Source organism: Leucoraja erinacea, chromosome 24 (genome assembly GCF_028641065.1).
Source record: "Leucoraja erinacea ecotype New England chromosome 24, Leri_hhj_1, whole genome shotgun sequence".
NCBI classification, from domain to species: domain Eukaryota; kingdom Metazoa; phylum Chordata; class Chondrichthyes; order Rajiformes; family Rajidae; genus Leucoraja; species Leucoraja erinaceus.
In genome coordinates this window covers 5,220,490-5,237,619 of record NC_073400.1, presented here as the reverse complement: position 1 = coordinate 5,237,619, position 17,130 = coordinate 5,220,490, and the positions used below count along the sequence as shown (strand labels likewise).

General features: G+C 42.6%; 1 protein-coding gene across 4 annotated transcripts in view; it reads right to left on the bottom strand.

The window, feature by feature from the left end:
- The window catches only part of LOC129708588 (suppressor of tumorigenicity 7 protein homolog), a 135,992-nt gene that overhangs the window by 44,972 nt on the left and 73,890 nt on the right, over positions 1 to 17,130 (bottom strand). The window lies entirely within an intron of this gene.

Below are 17,130 nucleotides of genomic sequence, written 5' to 3'. Positions count from 1 at the left end.
TTAATTGGTTATTCAGACAATGCAACCATGAAACTAATAAGAGGAATTCTCATATCCCCTTGGCTCTTTTGTCTATCAAGTTTAGTGGAGATTGATGCTCGCACTGTTATTTCATTGGCGGCCCTGGAACAAACAGTTTGGGGTCACCGTGAAAGCTATAGGAAGAGGTATGCAAACGACAATTAGCAAATCGGACATTACAATTTACTGAGCAAAGCATAACTTGAAAACTTGCAATTTGAAATCATACATTACCCATTTTGCACCAAAATGTGCATTTCCTATTTTGTGCTGTGAACATAATTCATGTGAATAACTACTGAATGTAATCTTATTTTGTTACACCTCAGCTTTACCAGTACCAAAAAGTTAAAGAGTTATAAAATGAACAATTTTCTGATGTGCTTAGCCACTTGCTGCTTTACACAAATTCTACATTCAACAAGAATAACCAAGCAAAATTATTCAGTAGACAGGGTAATTTAATGGAAGTCCTGAATAGCATTTGTGCAGCATTTTGTACGGTGTAACTTTAAAGCTGATCAAGAGTGTGGTGCTCTGCCTGTGCAACGTAAGTTAAAGCTGGAAGCTATTAGTTGTAAGGTGGATCAAATAATTCTCTTTAGACCAATTTGCTGTTGGTCATTGAATAAGCTGGGGAGAAGAGGGTCCAGCTTAAATTGAGGCACAGGTGCTGGCAGCCCTATTGATGCTGAGCCCCAGCTCCTGCTGTGACTTCTACACAGCGGATTACACCATCTTTTGCAAAAATAAGGCACATCATGCAAGGGATCTGTGACTGGCAATGAGTCGCAGGGAAAAAAACCCACGACTGAAATGAATAGTTAGCTCCAGCAATATCAAGCAAGCAGCAGTGCTTTCTGAAAACAGTTTCACAGCTGGATTAACTAAGCACCTTGTAAGCATGTGGAGACAACATTCCTTTCATCAGAGACGGTTGCAATGGTAGAGTATTTTGTTGTGTCTTGTAAATGTCCAGTTTCATCCATTCTACCTTTGTCGACTGAAGTTATTGCAATATCAATTAGCCATGAGGTTATAGGAGAAGATGGGATTCGCCACCCTCGGCAAAAAAAAAAAATGATTATGTACCGCAGTTTGAAATAAAGTCCCTTTTCTTGAGTCTCTGTCCCCGCATTCATGACTCTCCCACTCATGAAAATATCTCAATATCTAGCAATGTCTCGGCCTCTTGAGATCTTATACATCCCAATACGATAATCCTTTATTCTTTCAAACGCCAAAAAAATGTAGGGCCTTCTTCATTAGCCTCTTGAGTACAATGCTCACATCTCAGTGATTAGCCCGGTGAATTTCTTTACTTTCAGTATCCTTTCTTAGGTAGGAAAACCTAAACTGGGTGTTGTACTCTGGGAGTTGCCTCACTAACACCCTGTACAATCGCAACAAAACTTGGCCATTCCTATTTATGCATTGTATCTACAATTTATTCTTGCATCTATCATTGCCGTGTATGCTGTTTACTCTATGAGCTTCGTGCAAACAAGGAATTTCATTGCACCCTGATGCAGATAATAATAAATCTGAATCTAAACTCCAACTTGCAATAAAGAGCTATGTGCTACTTGTTTTCTCAACTACTTGCTGCACCCGCCTGCTAACATTTTGTGATTCATGCACAAGAACACTTAGATTTCTCTGAACTTCACTCAGTTGCAGTTGTTTATCATTTAGATTAATAATCTGCCTTTCAAATCCTTTTCCAAATTACATGACCTCAAACATTTCCTACATTCAACACCATTTGCCAAGTTATTGACCACTCATTCTATCTATCCATCCCAGTGAAGTTTTGCGTATTCCAGATTCAGGAACAGCTCCTTACGGTCTTCAAGTAACCTAGGGTGCATCCTCGATCTTTTAACCAGCCTCGTTGTGGACATTGGGATTTTTCTCTGCAACTGTAAAGCTATAATGCTGTTTTTACTGCACTAGTATTTTTTTCTTTGATCTAGTCAAGAGAGTTTATTGTCATGTGTCCCAGATAGGACAATGATCTACCAGTTGCACGTGCATGGCATATATATAGTATGATATGGCTGGATAACATGCAGTGTGTTTAATTAATAATAAACCAATACAAGGATTGACAAAGGAAAGTTAGTAGATGGTGTTTACTTGATTTTCAGAAGGCCTTTGATAAGGTGCCACATGTGAGGCTGCTAAACAAGTTAGGAGCCCGTGGTATTACAGGAAAGGTATGAATATGAATAGAAGATTGGCTGACTGGCAAAGGCAAAGAGTGGGAATAAAGGGGGCCTTTTATGGTTGGCTGCCGACGACTAGTGGTGTTTCGCAGGGGTCGGTGTTGGATCGCTACTTTTCACATTATATCTTAATGATCTGGATGATGGAATTGATGGCTTTGTGGCCAGGCTTGTGAGTGATACGGAGATATGTGAAGGGGTGAATAGTATAGAGGGAGTCTGCAGAAGGACTTGGCCAGGGAGAGTAGGCAGAGAAGTGGCAAATGGAATACAGCGGTGCAGGAAGTGTATGGTAAAGCACTTTACTGGAAGGAATAAAGGGATAGACTATTTTCTAATTGGAGAGAGGATTCAGAAATCAGATGGAGAAAGAAACTTAGGAGTGCCGGTGCAGGATTCCCAAAAGGTTAATTTGCCGGTTGTGTTGATGGTGATGAAGATGGTAATGCTTGCATTGATTTTTAGGGGACTAGAAGGGTGTAATAATGAGGCTTTATACTGGCCAGGTCCCAGATGGAATATTGTGAGCAGTTTGGGGCCCCATATCTGAGGAAGGATGTGGCAGCACGGGGGAGGGTTGAGAGGAGGTTTACAAGAATCATCCCATGGATGAGTGTGTTAACGTACACGGAATGTTTGATGGCTCTTGGCCCCTCACCTGTCAGGACATGGACAGAGTCCCCCTAGTTCACACCTTTCACCCCCTTCATCCGTCACATACAGCACATAATCCGCCAACATTTTCACCACCTCCAGCGGAATCCTATGTGACCAACAGTCACATCTTCCCATCTCCACTCCTTTTCATTTTCTGTAGAGACCGTTCCCTCCGCAACTCCCCGGTTAACCCGTCCGTTCCCACACAACAACCCCCTCCCTAGGTACTTTGCCCTGTAACCGCAGGAGATGCAACATCTATGACTCCTCCCTCGATACTGTCCAGGGACCCCGACAGTTCTTTCAGAGGAGGCAAAAATTAAATTTCACCTCTTCCAACCTCATCTACAGTATCCGCTAATCCAGGCGTGGACTCCTCTGTATCGGCGAGACCAAGAGTAAACTGGACAATTGTTTCGCTAAACACCTTCCCTCAGTCCGCCTAGGCTTACACAATCCCCCGGTTGTCAAACATTTGAACTCCCCTTCCCAATCCCATACTGACCTTTCTGTCCTGGGTCTCCTCCACTGTCAGTGTGAGGCTAAATATAAATTGGAGGAATAGCACTTCATTGTTTGTTTGGGCTACTTACACCCCAGCAGTATGAATATTGATTTCTCTAACTTCTCTTGCTTTCTCCATCCCTCCCCCACTTTAGTCATCCTACTAGTTTCCTGCTGAGTTCCACTGTTTGCATCACTCATTATCATCTTCTCCACAGCCAACAATAGACCATTGTGGGCTCCACTTTTCCTTGATCATTGTTGCTGGCTTTCACTTGTCCTTTTGTGCAGAGCAGCTCTTGGGCTTGTGTGGCAAAGGGGTGCCGTGACTTGAGGCGCACTCGTCGCCAGTTGCCCCAAACACTGGCCACCAAATGGTGAACGACGAGGTCTGATTGACCTGGACAATGACACATTGGCCTGGCTCGCCTCAACGGAGCTGCAGGTCTAAAAGACATACTGTGGGGCGTAGGTCCCGAAATGAAAGCGAGGAGCCAGGTATTTCCAGAGGTACCTTTTATTATGTCTTTCCAGGTAGCACCATGAGAGAAAGATGGCACCCAAACCCTTGCCTTTAATCCCTCTGGTTAAGGGCCACCTCTGGACTGAACCATTCCCGTGCCGAGGGGTTTGATAGTTGGGATGGCCCGACCCTTGGGAGCCGCCACAGTACGACAGAAGAAGAAGACTTGTCCTTTTGCATACCTTTCATTCAATTGTTCTCTGTACCTTTTCATATCTCTCGTTTCCCTCTCCCCTGACTCCCAGTCTGAAGAAGGGTCGCGACCTAAAATGTCACCTGAAACAACTATTTCTCCAGAGATGCTGCCTGACCCCGCTGAGTTACTTCAGCATTTTGTGTCTGTGCTCAGTGCAAAACGTTGCCTCAAAAAATCTGTCGATATTTTAACTGCCCGCATTCAGTGCAGAATAAGGTTGAATTGGTGGATTTGTAGTCTGAGTGACTGTAAAGAGAACTCCCAAAAGAAAGTTAAAGCACAGAATTTCATATATGAAGAAGTCCATTCAGTTCATGAATTCCCATTTTACTTTTGAAGAAATTCAAAACCAATCTGAAGAAGCCTATATCTTCTTTGAATTGTGAACATTTATCTACTTTTCCCATGGGGACGGGAGGAGAGTGAGGGGGTAATGCAGTACTGTAAGCCCTGTAATCATCCATAAAACCATGTACAACATACTCTACAGGGAAAAGCACTTCAATTACTTAATGAAATAACCTTAGAAGGAACATCAGTTTATAGCAATGGAGAGGAAAAAAAAAAAAACAGCTTTTGTACAATGAACCTTTGCTATATTCTGCAGCTGGAAACATCACTCAGCAAGATGCATCTTCTGTGCTAAATTTACCCCATTTTAAAGTCCAAGTGAGCCTACATCTCAACCCCATTGGTTTCAATGGGGACACGTGGACTCTCACATTACATGAAACACTGATGACTTGGGTCCGATTTGTTCAATTAAGATGCAATTAGCACTCTTTCTCTCCCATAAAATAACACTAGCATCCAATCTGCTTAAAACTTCAACAGGATAGCTATATATAAATGAGCTTGGCATTTCATCCTCACAGCAGAACAAGAAAATTAATTTGCACTTTGCCAGTATATCTGTCTATTGCCCAAACTTCCCTCCACTGCAGTCTAAATGAGCTTGTTTTTGATTCAGTGCCAAGAGTGCGGCTGAGCCCATTCCATGTACTGACAGCTGGCGTCCACTCTAATGAGCTACTGCCGCCAAGTTAAAAAAAGCAGAATTAAAACAACACGTAATAAACAACAAAAGATATGACAGACCAACTTCAGGCCAATAATCCAGCGGAAGGGATCAAGTGGCCGTTCATGACAGAATTGGAGCGGCTTGATTAGATTACGCGGCAGTAATCATTCCCATGTACCCCATTACTGTACACAATTTCCCTCAGGAAAGTGTATTTTGAGGATTTATACATAACGCCAATAATGCTGCAATGAATAATTATTTTTTCTATAAATTCTGTTTTCAGAATGGATTTTCAACATGCAGATGCAATTTTATGGAAAACAGGTTGAAGTTATAACAAGAAATTTAAAACTGGTTCATAGAGAGTTCACTCTCTACTCACTTTGTGCATTGAGGATGCCTCATCATAACCTCGACCCGCCAGCTAGGGTAAATTGTATTTCGTGCATACACGTCTTACAAATAGAATTACTCACAAAAAGTACAATTAAAAAATTCTTTCAGACAATTTGTTTTCTCAAGGTCTGCATTGAGACATATTAAATGAATGTAACGATATGTTCTTATCTTGTGGAAGCTCTCCAAAAAAGATTCTGACCAAATTTTCTTAGTCAGCCCAAATCCTGACTAAAGAAGCCAAACTCCTGATGCTTACCTTTGCTGCGCAATTCTATAATGTGTCCTGCATTTCAAGGGTCAAATAGGGGTAGGACATGCACCATCAATGATTGGGCACATCAGCTCCAAGCATTGAAGAACAAACAGCCTTGATGTACATGGCCAAAGGCCTGAAGTGGCAGCACAGATAGACAGGGCGCTGGGACGTTTGTTTTCATTGTTTAGGGGAAGGACATAAAGGCAGGGAAGCATTGGTACAACTTGATAAAACATTGCTTAGGCCACAGTTAAATGATGTGCAGTTTGAATTGCCACACTGTAGGAAGGATGCGATCTTACTGAAAAGTATGTAGAAGAGATTCACCAGGGTGTGTAGGAAAGAACTGCAGATGCTGGTTTAAATCGAAGATAGACAGAAAATGCTGGAGTAACTCAGCCGGACAGGCAGCATCTCCCGAGAGAAGGAATGGTCTCGACCCAAAACGTCACCCATTCCTTCTCTCCATAGACGCTGCCTGTCCCACTGAGTTACTCCAGTATTTTGTATCTATCTTAGATTCACCAGGATGTTGTTTGGCATGGAAGAGTTTAGTTATGAGGAAAGAATGGATGGACTGGGTTAATATTTTAGCTGAGGATCACCTGATCGAGGGATCGAAAATTATAAAGTCACAGATAGAGTATAAACATTTTCTGATGACAGATATACGTAAGACCAAAGGGCACAAGTTGAGGTGGAATGTTCTGCCCGATGGATTAGTGAAGGCAGACCCACACAAAGTTTAAGAAGCATCTGCATAAGCATTTGCATCACCAAGGCATTGTAGGCTACAAGAGCAAGTGCTGGTAAATTGAATTAATATGGAAAGGTACTCGAAGGTCAGCATATACAGGGTGGGCCAAAGGGCCTGTTCCAGTTCTGGGACACACAAGCAATATGGGCATGAGGTTATGTTAAAAATGAAAAAAAAAAACAAAACAAGGAATTATCATTCACAATAAAAATTTATACATTAAAAAATTAACCTCCTCCCTTGGTCTCTGAATGTTGGGTTCTCTGAAATTCACCCACATAGTTCTAACTGAGCAGAAAATTTCAAAAAAATATCCCACACACACAAGCATTTCTAATTTTTTTCCCCCCAAAGCAAGGTAAAGGTTCCAGAATGCATCACAAGAGTTAAAAGCTTTAATTAATCTTGACATGACTTTTTCCCACCAACAGAGTAAAGATCCAAGCAATGCAGCTCAGGACAATTAATACCATAGAGTTTTAGATGAGACAAATAGCTCAAAGCTGACATCTGCTGGTCCTCATAGAAACCTTCTGCCATATTGCTAAACGATGGAAGAGATTTTGCACAGCAGCATTTCCTTCCAAAACTTATTTCCTGCTTGGAACTACACAGTTATTTAACACATTACAAATATCAATATATATTTTAATATATTTCAAATAATCTTGATTATCTCAGTTAGTATTCCATTTAATGTCTCAATTCCAGATTGAAAGGCTGATCAACTGAGAAATGTCAAGTGATTAAAGGATTTGGAGGTGATGTCGGTAAACACTTCCTTACATACAGGACTGAGGAGTTCTGGAGCTTTTCAAATACCCAACCCCCACACTTCACCCCAAAATGTTATTACGGCCGGAGGGTTAGTAGAGGAATTCTAAAGTGAGATTGATAGTTTTTGTTAGGCTAGAGTATTAACGGTCAAGGAAACAAAATAAGTGGGGAAACAAAGAAGTGCAGATGCTGGTTAATACACAAAAGGACACCATGTGCTGAATTAACTCAGTGGGTCAGGCAGCATCTCTGGAGGGCATGGACAGGCAGTGTTTCAAGTTGAGACCCTTCTTCAGACTGATTGGGGGAGGGGAGAGGGGAAGAAAAGATGGATGTCCTTTTGTGAACAAAATAGGTGCACCTAAATAAGCTATGGGTGAACAATAATCTATGTGAATAATCAATGTAAACTGAAAGAGATGAACAGGTTCCCCTAGATCCTACATTATTGGGCAGTGGGAGCAGTACCGGATCAGTACCGAAGGCACAATGACCTTCACCTCTTCCTTTACAGTTCTATGATTCGGTAATTGTACCCAAAGAGATGAAGTGCACACAAAAGGCAATATTTTTAAAATAGTATCACGGTGAACTGATAATTGTCAAAGAGCTACACAGTTCAAGAAGATTCCTAGTCTGATTCTAAAGCCATATTGAGTGAAGTTACCCCACATGAAACACTGTGACCGAGTCAAGGAGAGCAGGGGGAAATAAGGGCGACAATGTAGTCAATCAGCCAAAATTTGTCGATGGCCAGAGAATTGTAGCAAGATGTAGGTGAGAACGTCCCTTACAGCAGGAGTGGAATGTCTGAAAAGACCAGCCTCCAATGGTACACGTGAACATATAAAAACTGTGCTCTTAAATTAAAGGTCACAAACAACTGTTACTTCAGATTCAGATTAATTTATTATCACATACACGAGGGTGCAATGAAATTCCTGGATCACATGAAGTTCACAGCATAAAAGGTCAGACTTTTCAGAGACCTAGAGGCTGCAAAATGGAGCCGAGACATGATGACCCTCTGCATGCTATCCAGAAAGGGATCAATTTGTACTAATGCATGGTGTGATTTGAATGGATAGCATGTAGAACAAGCATTTCACTGTATCGCTGTACACTTAACAATAAACTAGCTAAACTAACATAACTAACGGTATACGGTAATAGTAGATGCGATAAAAACAAACAACAGAATGGTTTGAAGATTGTAATGCAATATGAAATAGTGTAAAAAAAATTATTAAAGTGCAACACAGAATATTCAAATGAGGTAGAGTTAATAATAATGGTCCGTGGCAGCATTCCCAGGAAGTGGATGCGAAAGAAGTGATTGATTCGGGAAGCCACATGGAAGAACACATTCTTAATTCTGGATGTCTTCTCCCAGAAGGTAGTATAGACCAAAGGAGTGGCAGGTCTCCTTGGTGATACTTCCAGCATTCTCGGGGCAACACACTGTGAAGATGGAAACACAAAAGACTGCAGATGCTGGAATCTTGAACAAAAAACAAAGTGTCGGAGGAACTTGGGGGGGTCAGGCAGCATCTGTGAAAGTAAATGGACAGACTATGCTTCATATTAGGTCAGAAGGAAGAAAATGGTGGAAGCCTGTGATGGACTGGGCAGTGTTCACCTCTCTCTGCAGGTTCAGTTGGTCAAGAGCAGAGTACCTCCTATACCAGGCTGAGAAGTAATTTATCAAAATACTTGCTGTAGCGCATCTGTAGAGGTTTGAGAGAATCCTCATGGACAAAGAAAGCAATTGTGCCATGCAATTTTTTGATCACCACATCAGTGTGAAAGGACCAGGTTAGATTGTTGATAATATGGATACCTAGGAACTTCAAGCTGTCAGCCAAGTTTCCAACAGCTCAGTTGATGAGGAGAGGATTGTATTCAAACCTTGGGTCAATCCCAATTCTTTTGTCTTGATTACGTTATGGGCTAGGTTGTTCAGACATTATAACATGGTTCCCGATCACGTTACTGAACTTTGAGTAATTGCTGACGATGATCGGGCTGACAACAGTAGTAGCATTAGCAAACTTTATGATCTTTAAGATCAATTGGTGCTGTACTCGATCACAAAGTTACAGGTATATAGGGAGCAGAGGACTGAACACACATCCCCGAGGAGCAACAGTTTAGTTTAGAGATACAGCGCAGCAACCAACGCTTCGGACCACCGAGTCCGCGCCGACCAACAATCCCCGCACACTAACGCAATCCTACACACACTCAGGACAATTTACAATTTTTACCAAAACCATTTAACCTACAAACCTGCATGTCTTTAGAGTATGGGAGGAAACTGGACCTTGCAAACTACAGGGGTCTAGATAGTCCAGAAGATTGCTGCAGACATGGGCCATTACCAATCTTTCAAAGCACTTCATTATGGTCAATGTTAGAACTACTTGGTCATAGTCATCGAGACATACGTAGATACATACATAGACAATAGGTGCAGGAGTAGGCCATTCGGCCTTTTGAGCCAGCACCGCCATTCAATGTGATCATGGCTGATCATCCACAATCAGTACCCCGTTCCTGCCTTCTCCCCATATCCCTTGATTTCGCCAGCCCTAAGAACTCTATCGAACTCCCTTTTGAATGCATCCAGTGAATTGGCCTCCACTGCCTTTTGTGGCAGTGAATTCCACAAATTCACAACTCGGTCTGAAAAGGTTTTTCCTCATCTCAGTTCTAAATGGACTACCGCTTATTGTTAAACTGTGGCACCTGGTTCTGGACACCCCAACATCGGGAACACGGGGAACCCAGCTTTGTATCATCTGCAAATTTGCTAATGTTACTTTTAATCCCTTTATCTAAATCATCTATATTACTAAAAGTCTGTTCTTGACCGGTTTTGGCTTTCTGTGCTGCAATTTCCGAGAGTACGCCGCCACCTATGGCCGTCATTTTTGGCCACCTCGCTCAGAGCCCCCCTCCGCCGCATGTGTGCCGAGGATTTTTCCCGTCGATGAAAATTGACAGAGATATTAATGTTTTTACAAAATTCCCCATTCTCTCTGCTGCCCCTGCTGGAGGGAGGGGGAGGGACTATAAAACCAGGAAGTGGTGTGCCTCAATCAGTCTCTGCAAGTGGTGGGCCTCAAGTGGTGGTGTGCCTCAATCAGAGCTCTGAATGACACTGACAAATGTCTACAGCACTGTGAGTACCCTTAATTGGGTTTGAAAATGAAAATATGGTTTGAGGTAAAAAAAAAGCACTACCTGCAAATAATTGTTTGGGTTTGGGTTGAAGTAAAAAGTCACTCTCTCTCTCTCTCCCCCCCCCCCCCCCCCCCCCCCCTCCCCCCCTCCTTTCCCCCTTCCCCTCCCCCCCCCCCCCCTCCCTCCCCCCCCCCCCTCCTCCTCCTCCCCCCCCCCCCTCCTCTCCTCCCCACCCCTCTCCTCCTCCTCCCCCCCCCCCACCCTCCTCTCTGTCTACAGCACTGTAAGTACCACTGTAATTTGGTTTGAAAATGAAAATACGGTTAGAGGTAAAAAAGCACTGCCTGCAAATGGTTGTTTGGGTTTGGGATTGAAGTAAAAAAGGCACTCTCTCTCTCTCCCCCCCCCCCCCCCCCCCCCCCCCCCCCCCCCCCTCCCTCTCCTCCCTCCCCCCCCTCCCCCCCCTCCCTCTCTCTCCTCCTCCATCCCCTCCCCCACCGTCCATCCCCTATATAAACCCCCCCCCACACACCCCTACCCCCTTCCCTCCACCCTCCCTCCTACTCCCTGCTCCCCACCTCTCCCCCACTCTTTGTTTCCTGTCTGCCAACTAATTTTCTATCCATGTCAATACCCTACCCCCAATACCATGTGCTCTAATTTTGCCCTAATCTCTTGTGTGGGACTTTATCAAAGGCTTTCTGAAAGTCCAAGTACACTACATCCACTGGCGCTCCCTTGTCCATTTTACTTTGTCAATCCATGCTGACTTGCCGTTACTGCTATCTAAATGCACCGCTATTACATCTTTAATAATCAACTCCAGCATCTTTCCCACCACTGATGTCAGGCTAACTGGTCTATAATACCCTGCCTGCTCTCTCCCTCCTTTCTTGAAAAGTGGGTCAACATTAGATACCCTCCAATCCACAGGAACTGATCCAGAATCTATAGAACATTGGAAAATTATCACCAATGTGTCCACAATTTCTAGAGCCACTTCCTTGAGTACGCTGGGATGCAGACCATCAGGCCCTGGGGATTTATCAGCCTTCAGTCACATCAGTCTACCCAACACCATTTCCTGGCCAATGTGAATTTCCTTCAGTTCATCCATCACTCTAGGTCCTCTGTCCCCTAGTACTTCTGGGTGATTGTTTGTGTCTACCTTTGTGAAGACTGAACCAAAGAGACATATCACTTTACTTTTCTTGGGGACTGAAGCGTTAGAGGCTTTCTTGGAAAAAAGGTGGGTAAGTAGCGGGTAAGTGAAGTGAGAAGTCGTAGACGTCAGTGAAGATTCTGATCAGTTGAGTGGAACACAATTTCAGTAATGCCATCTAGGAAGTCTATCTGGACCAATCGCTTTCAAGGATTATAAGACAACGCAGTTTCCAGAATTTGAATAGAGGACGTTAGGGACTGGATTGCACACTGGGAAAATGTAGACCGAGTTTATGAAGTGATTTGAATATAAGATGGAAAAGCTGAAATCAACACAAACAGAGGTGGAGGTTGTTTTCTTTGCCATGTTAACACTAAGTCAATACTTCAGCCAGCTCAACACACACAAAAAAATATCTTTGGTTATTTTATCTCATCGCATTAGTTCTCCCATCGTAATTTATGTGAAAGTACTGTACTACTCAGGCCCTTGTTCCCACAATGTACCAACATGGCCCAGTGCCATGAATATTACTCCTTCAGGCAAAAGTTAGCAATGGTTTCAGGGTTACGGATCAAAACAAATGATGTTTCTTGGCATAGAATGCAGAGTTTTCTTTGGGGTTAAATGTCTAAACACAACCCATTTGTTCTGCTGCAAGAACTTGATTCAATCCATGCTCTGACTAATTTTGCAAAGCAAAGTCTTTGAAAACTGCCAAACGTTGAAATACCTTTGTAATGTTGATCAGGCGCACGGAGCAGGTGCAAGTTCACCAGCTTCACTTGGGGCAGACCGAAAAGGGAGGTCAGATACAGGAATATCAGGTGTGGGGCTTCAGTCAGAAATAACATGGGGAATTTTAAATCCCTTAAAAACGGCCTGAAACATGGGAGCAACAGAATTCAAAAATGACCAAAGATGAGTTGCATAGGAAAATATTCCAAGGAGAGGAGCTCATCTAATCGTGTAATCCCGTGGGAAAGTGCACATCAAGAATTAGGTCCAGTGTATAATTACCATATGCACCAGGACTGGAACAATTCAATTCTTATACATATAATATTTGCACACAGAGCAGTGGAATACACTCAGTCATTGTGTAATTGGTGTTTCACTCCATTATGTCTATCTAATGTAACCAATTTAAATTAGCAAATAAATTACATTTATGCAGTGGAATATTTACAAAAAAAAAAAATCAGATAATATATATATATATAAAAATGGAGATATTATAAGATGTTCAAAAGTTTGGCTTTGCTGAGGTTTGCAGTGATCTGGGGAGAGCTGCACAGTGCACAGGGCATTTTGAATTTGATATAATGGCAGACTGGGAAGTCAGAAAAGTGAGAATTTAACAAATGGAAGGTCAAAATTCTACCAAAAGTTCGACATTTCTCATCCTGGCTTTATTATTTTTCCAACTTTTATACCATTTGCAACCTTTGAAATTTTGGCCCATGTACCCAATGCCAGATCATTATTATATGAACATAGGCCCTAGTATCAACCCCAGGGAAGTGCTAATGAAAATTCTCCTCTATTCTGACAAAACAATTCACCATCACTTTCTGATTCCATCCATTTTCCTTTGTCTGTTATCTACTATCTACCTCATTGGTGACCCTCGGACTATCTTTGATCCGACTTTACTGGCTTAGCCAATAGAAAATAGGTGCAGGAGTAGGCCATTCGGCCCTTTGAGCCAGCACCAATATTCACTGTGATCATGGGTGACCATCCACATTCAGTACCCCGTTCCTGCCTCCTCACCATATTCGTTGACTCCGCTACCTTTAAAAGCTCTATCTAATGGGCCTGTCCCACTTATAGGACTGCAGGTGACTATGCAGTCGCCACATGGTTGCCACATGTTCGCGGGTGGTTGCCGGGTAGTCGCCTTCATGGTCGTGAGGAGTTCCTGCATTCTGGGAACTAGTCGCGGCCTCATTATGATTGCCGTGAATTTTTCAACATGTTGAAAAATTAACGACCACTAGAATGAAGCCGCCATGGAGAGTAGCGAGAATTCTCGAGCCGTAAGTGGGTCGCCAGGACGTCCGAGTGGATTGCCAGGAGGTCGAAGGTTCTCGTAGGTTGTAGTCGGTGCTGACCAGTCCATTTCATTGGCTCATTGGGGGAAAAACAAAACAGGCAGTAGTTTTGAGAACCAAGGACAACCAAAAGGTAATATTAAATGTCTGCCTGGGGGTGTGTCTGTGTCTGTGTCTGTGTGTGTGTCTGTGTCTGTGTGTCACTTGTCTAAGTGGGACAGGCCTATAACCCTCAAAGTATCCAGTGACTTGGCCTCCATTGCCTTCTGAGGCAGAGAATTCCACAGATTCACAACTCCCTGGGTCAAAAGGTTTTTCCTCGCCTCCATTCTAAATGGTCTAACACTTATTCTTAAACTGTCGCCCCTGGTTCTGCTCTCCACCAACATCAGGAACATGTTTCATGCATCTAGCATGTCCAATCCCTTAATAATCTTATATGTATACAAGCTCAGCCAATCCATTCTATCAACATATGACAGTCCCACCATCCCGGGAATTAACCTCGTGAAACTGCGCTGCACTCCCTCAATAGCAAGAATGTCCTTCTTCAAATTTGGAGACCAAAACTCCACACAATATTCCAGGTGTGGTCTCACTAGGACCCTGTACAACTGCAGAAGGACCTCTTTGCTCCTGTACTCAACTCCTCTTGTTATGAAGGCCAATATGCCATCAGCTTTCTTCACTGCCTGCTGTACCTGCATGCTTACTTTCAGTGACTGATGAACAAGGACCCCAGGTCTCGTTGCACTTTTCCCAACTTGACACCATTTAGATAGTAATCTGCCTCCCTGTTTTTGCCACCAAAGTGGATGACCTCACATTTATTCACATTAAATTGCATCTGCCATGCATCTGCCCACTAAACCCAACCTGTCCAAGTCACCCTGTATCCTAATAGCATCCTCCTCACAGTTCACACTGCCACCCAGCTTTGTGTCATCCGCAAATTTGCTAATGTTACTTTTAATCCTTTCATCTAAATCATTAATGTATCTTGTAAATAGCTACGGTCCCAGCACCGAGCCTTGCGGTACCCCACTAGACACTGCCTGCCATTCTGAAAGGGACCCGTTAATCCCTACTCTTTTGTTTCCTGCCTGCCAAACAATTTTCTATCCATGTCAGTACCCTGCCCTCAATACCGTGTGCTCTAATTTTGCCGACTAATCTCCTATGTGGGACCTTATCAAATGCTTTCTGAAAGTCTAGGTACACTACATCCATTGGCTCTCCCTTGCCCATTTTCCTAGTTACATCCTCAAAAAATTCCAGAAGATTAGTCAAGCATGATTTCCCCTTCGTAAATCCAAGCTGACTCGGACCGATCCTGCTACTGCTATACAAATGTGCCGCTATTTCATATTTTATGATTGACTCCAGCATCTTCCCCACCACTGATGTCAGGCTAACTGGTCTATAATTCCCTGTTTTCTCTCTCCCACCTTTCTTAAAAAGTGGGATAACGTTGGCTACCCTCCAATCTACAGAAACTGATCCTGAAACTATAGAACATTGAAAATGATCACCAATGTGTCCACAATTTCTGTAGCCACTTCCTTAAGTACCCTGGGATGCAAACCATCAGGCCCTGGGGATTTATCAGCCTTCAGTTCCATCAGTCTATCCAACACCAGTTCCTCCGTCACCCTAGATCCTCTAGCCACTAGTATATCAGGAAGATTGTTTGCCAGTTCCTTGTTTCCCATAATAAATTCACCTGTTTCAGTCTTCAAGGGTCCAACTTTGGTTTCAACTATTTTTTTCCTCTTCACATACCTAAAGAAGCTTTTACTGTCCTCCTTTATATTCTTGGCTAACTTACCTTCGTAGCTCATCTTTTCTCCCCGTATTGCCTTTTAGTTATCTTCTGTTTTAAAACGTTTCTCAATCATCTGGCTTCCCGCTCATCTTTTCTATGTTATACTATCCTTGACTTTCCTTGTCAGCCACAGTCGCCTCTTACTCCTGGGGTGTTAGATTGCAACCTTCATGTGGTCCACCCTGTTTCGACTAATGCGATCAACTCGACGTGAACAAACGGAAGATCAAATAGAACAAGTTGTCCAACAACTTTAGGCTGTGCACGCCACACGGAAGAAGAAGAAGAAGCCTCTTACTCCCCTTAGAATCTTTTTCCTCTTTGGAATGAACTAATCCTGCACCTTCTGTATTATCCTGAAAAATACCTGCTATTGTTGTTCCACTGTCACCCCTGCAAGGGTATCTTTCCAGTCAACTCTGGCCAGCTCCTCCCGCATGCCTCCATAGTCCCCTATATTCAACTGTAACACTGACACTTTCGATTTTCCTTTCTCCCTCTCAAATTGTAGTTTAAAACTTATCATATTACCTTGCACTAAACATTATTCCATTATACACTGTAAGAGGCTCAATCGGATTCAATGTATTGTCTTACCCACTGTAGACAAAAATGCTGGAGAAACTCAGTGGGTGAGGCAGCATCTATGGAGCGAGGGCAATAGGCAACGTTTTGGGCCGAACCCCTTCTTCAGTCTTTCCACTGACTGGATAGCATGCAATAAAAAGCTTTTCACTGTACCTTGGTACATGTGACAATAAACTAAACTGAATTAAATTTCGAGGGGTTTATGTAATGCTACTTCTATGCACACAAACATCACAATTTGCTTTCCAGATTAATCAAGTAGAAATATTTACAGACAAACACAGATAAATATGAGGTGTTGGCTCAAACACATTGCTAAAGTAAGTGAGAGTGACAGTGAAAACACCAAACAAGAGTAAAGTTTCATTTTTTAAATTTCAATCACCAGAAGATGTTCAGAACTCTCATAATCTTTCACTTTTCTCAGAACTTAACAAGGAAATGCTAAAAAAATAATTAAGTTGAACTAGAAGCTGACTTTACAACCATTTCAACATCCTTTAAAACATTAAAACAATTCACAAGATGCTGATTCTTTGAAAAAACATGTTTTAATCTGGATGTTGTCAAAGCAAAATGTGATTAAAATTCCAATTCGTTCTCACATAATTAACTTACATTTTGAATTTAATTGGATAACAATTTTGATTAATGACTACTTTTTTTAAAATTTAATTTCTCCCTCTCAGAACATGTTGTTCCTGTCTGCAGTAAAAGCCTCGCTCAAAAACACCCTGTTCTTTCCCTAAGGCTTCGTGTTTTAAAGAATGCAGAAGAAGGATTGGGAATAAAAAGCAGCAAATGTCTGCATGAGCTGTTGTCAAGAATCATCCATGAAGTGCAAGCTTTACCCCCTTAACCTTGGGTACACTCCACAGACTCGCACGTTAATGTTCTCATTAATAATCATTTGTGCGAGTTGGATTTATGACTCCAAGGGGCATGTTAAAGTGAAGTACCATACGAG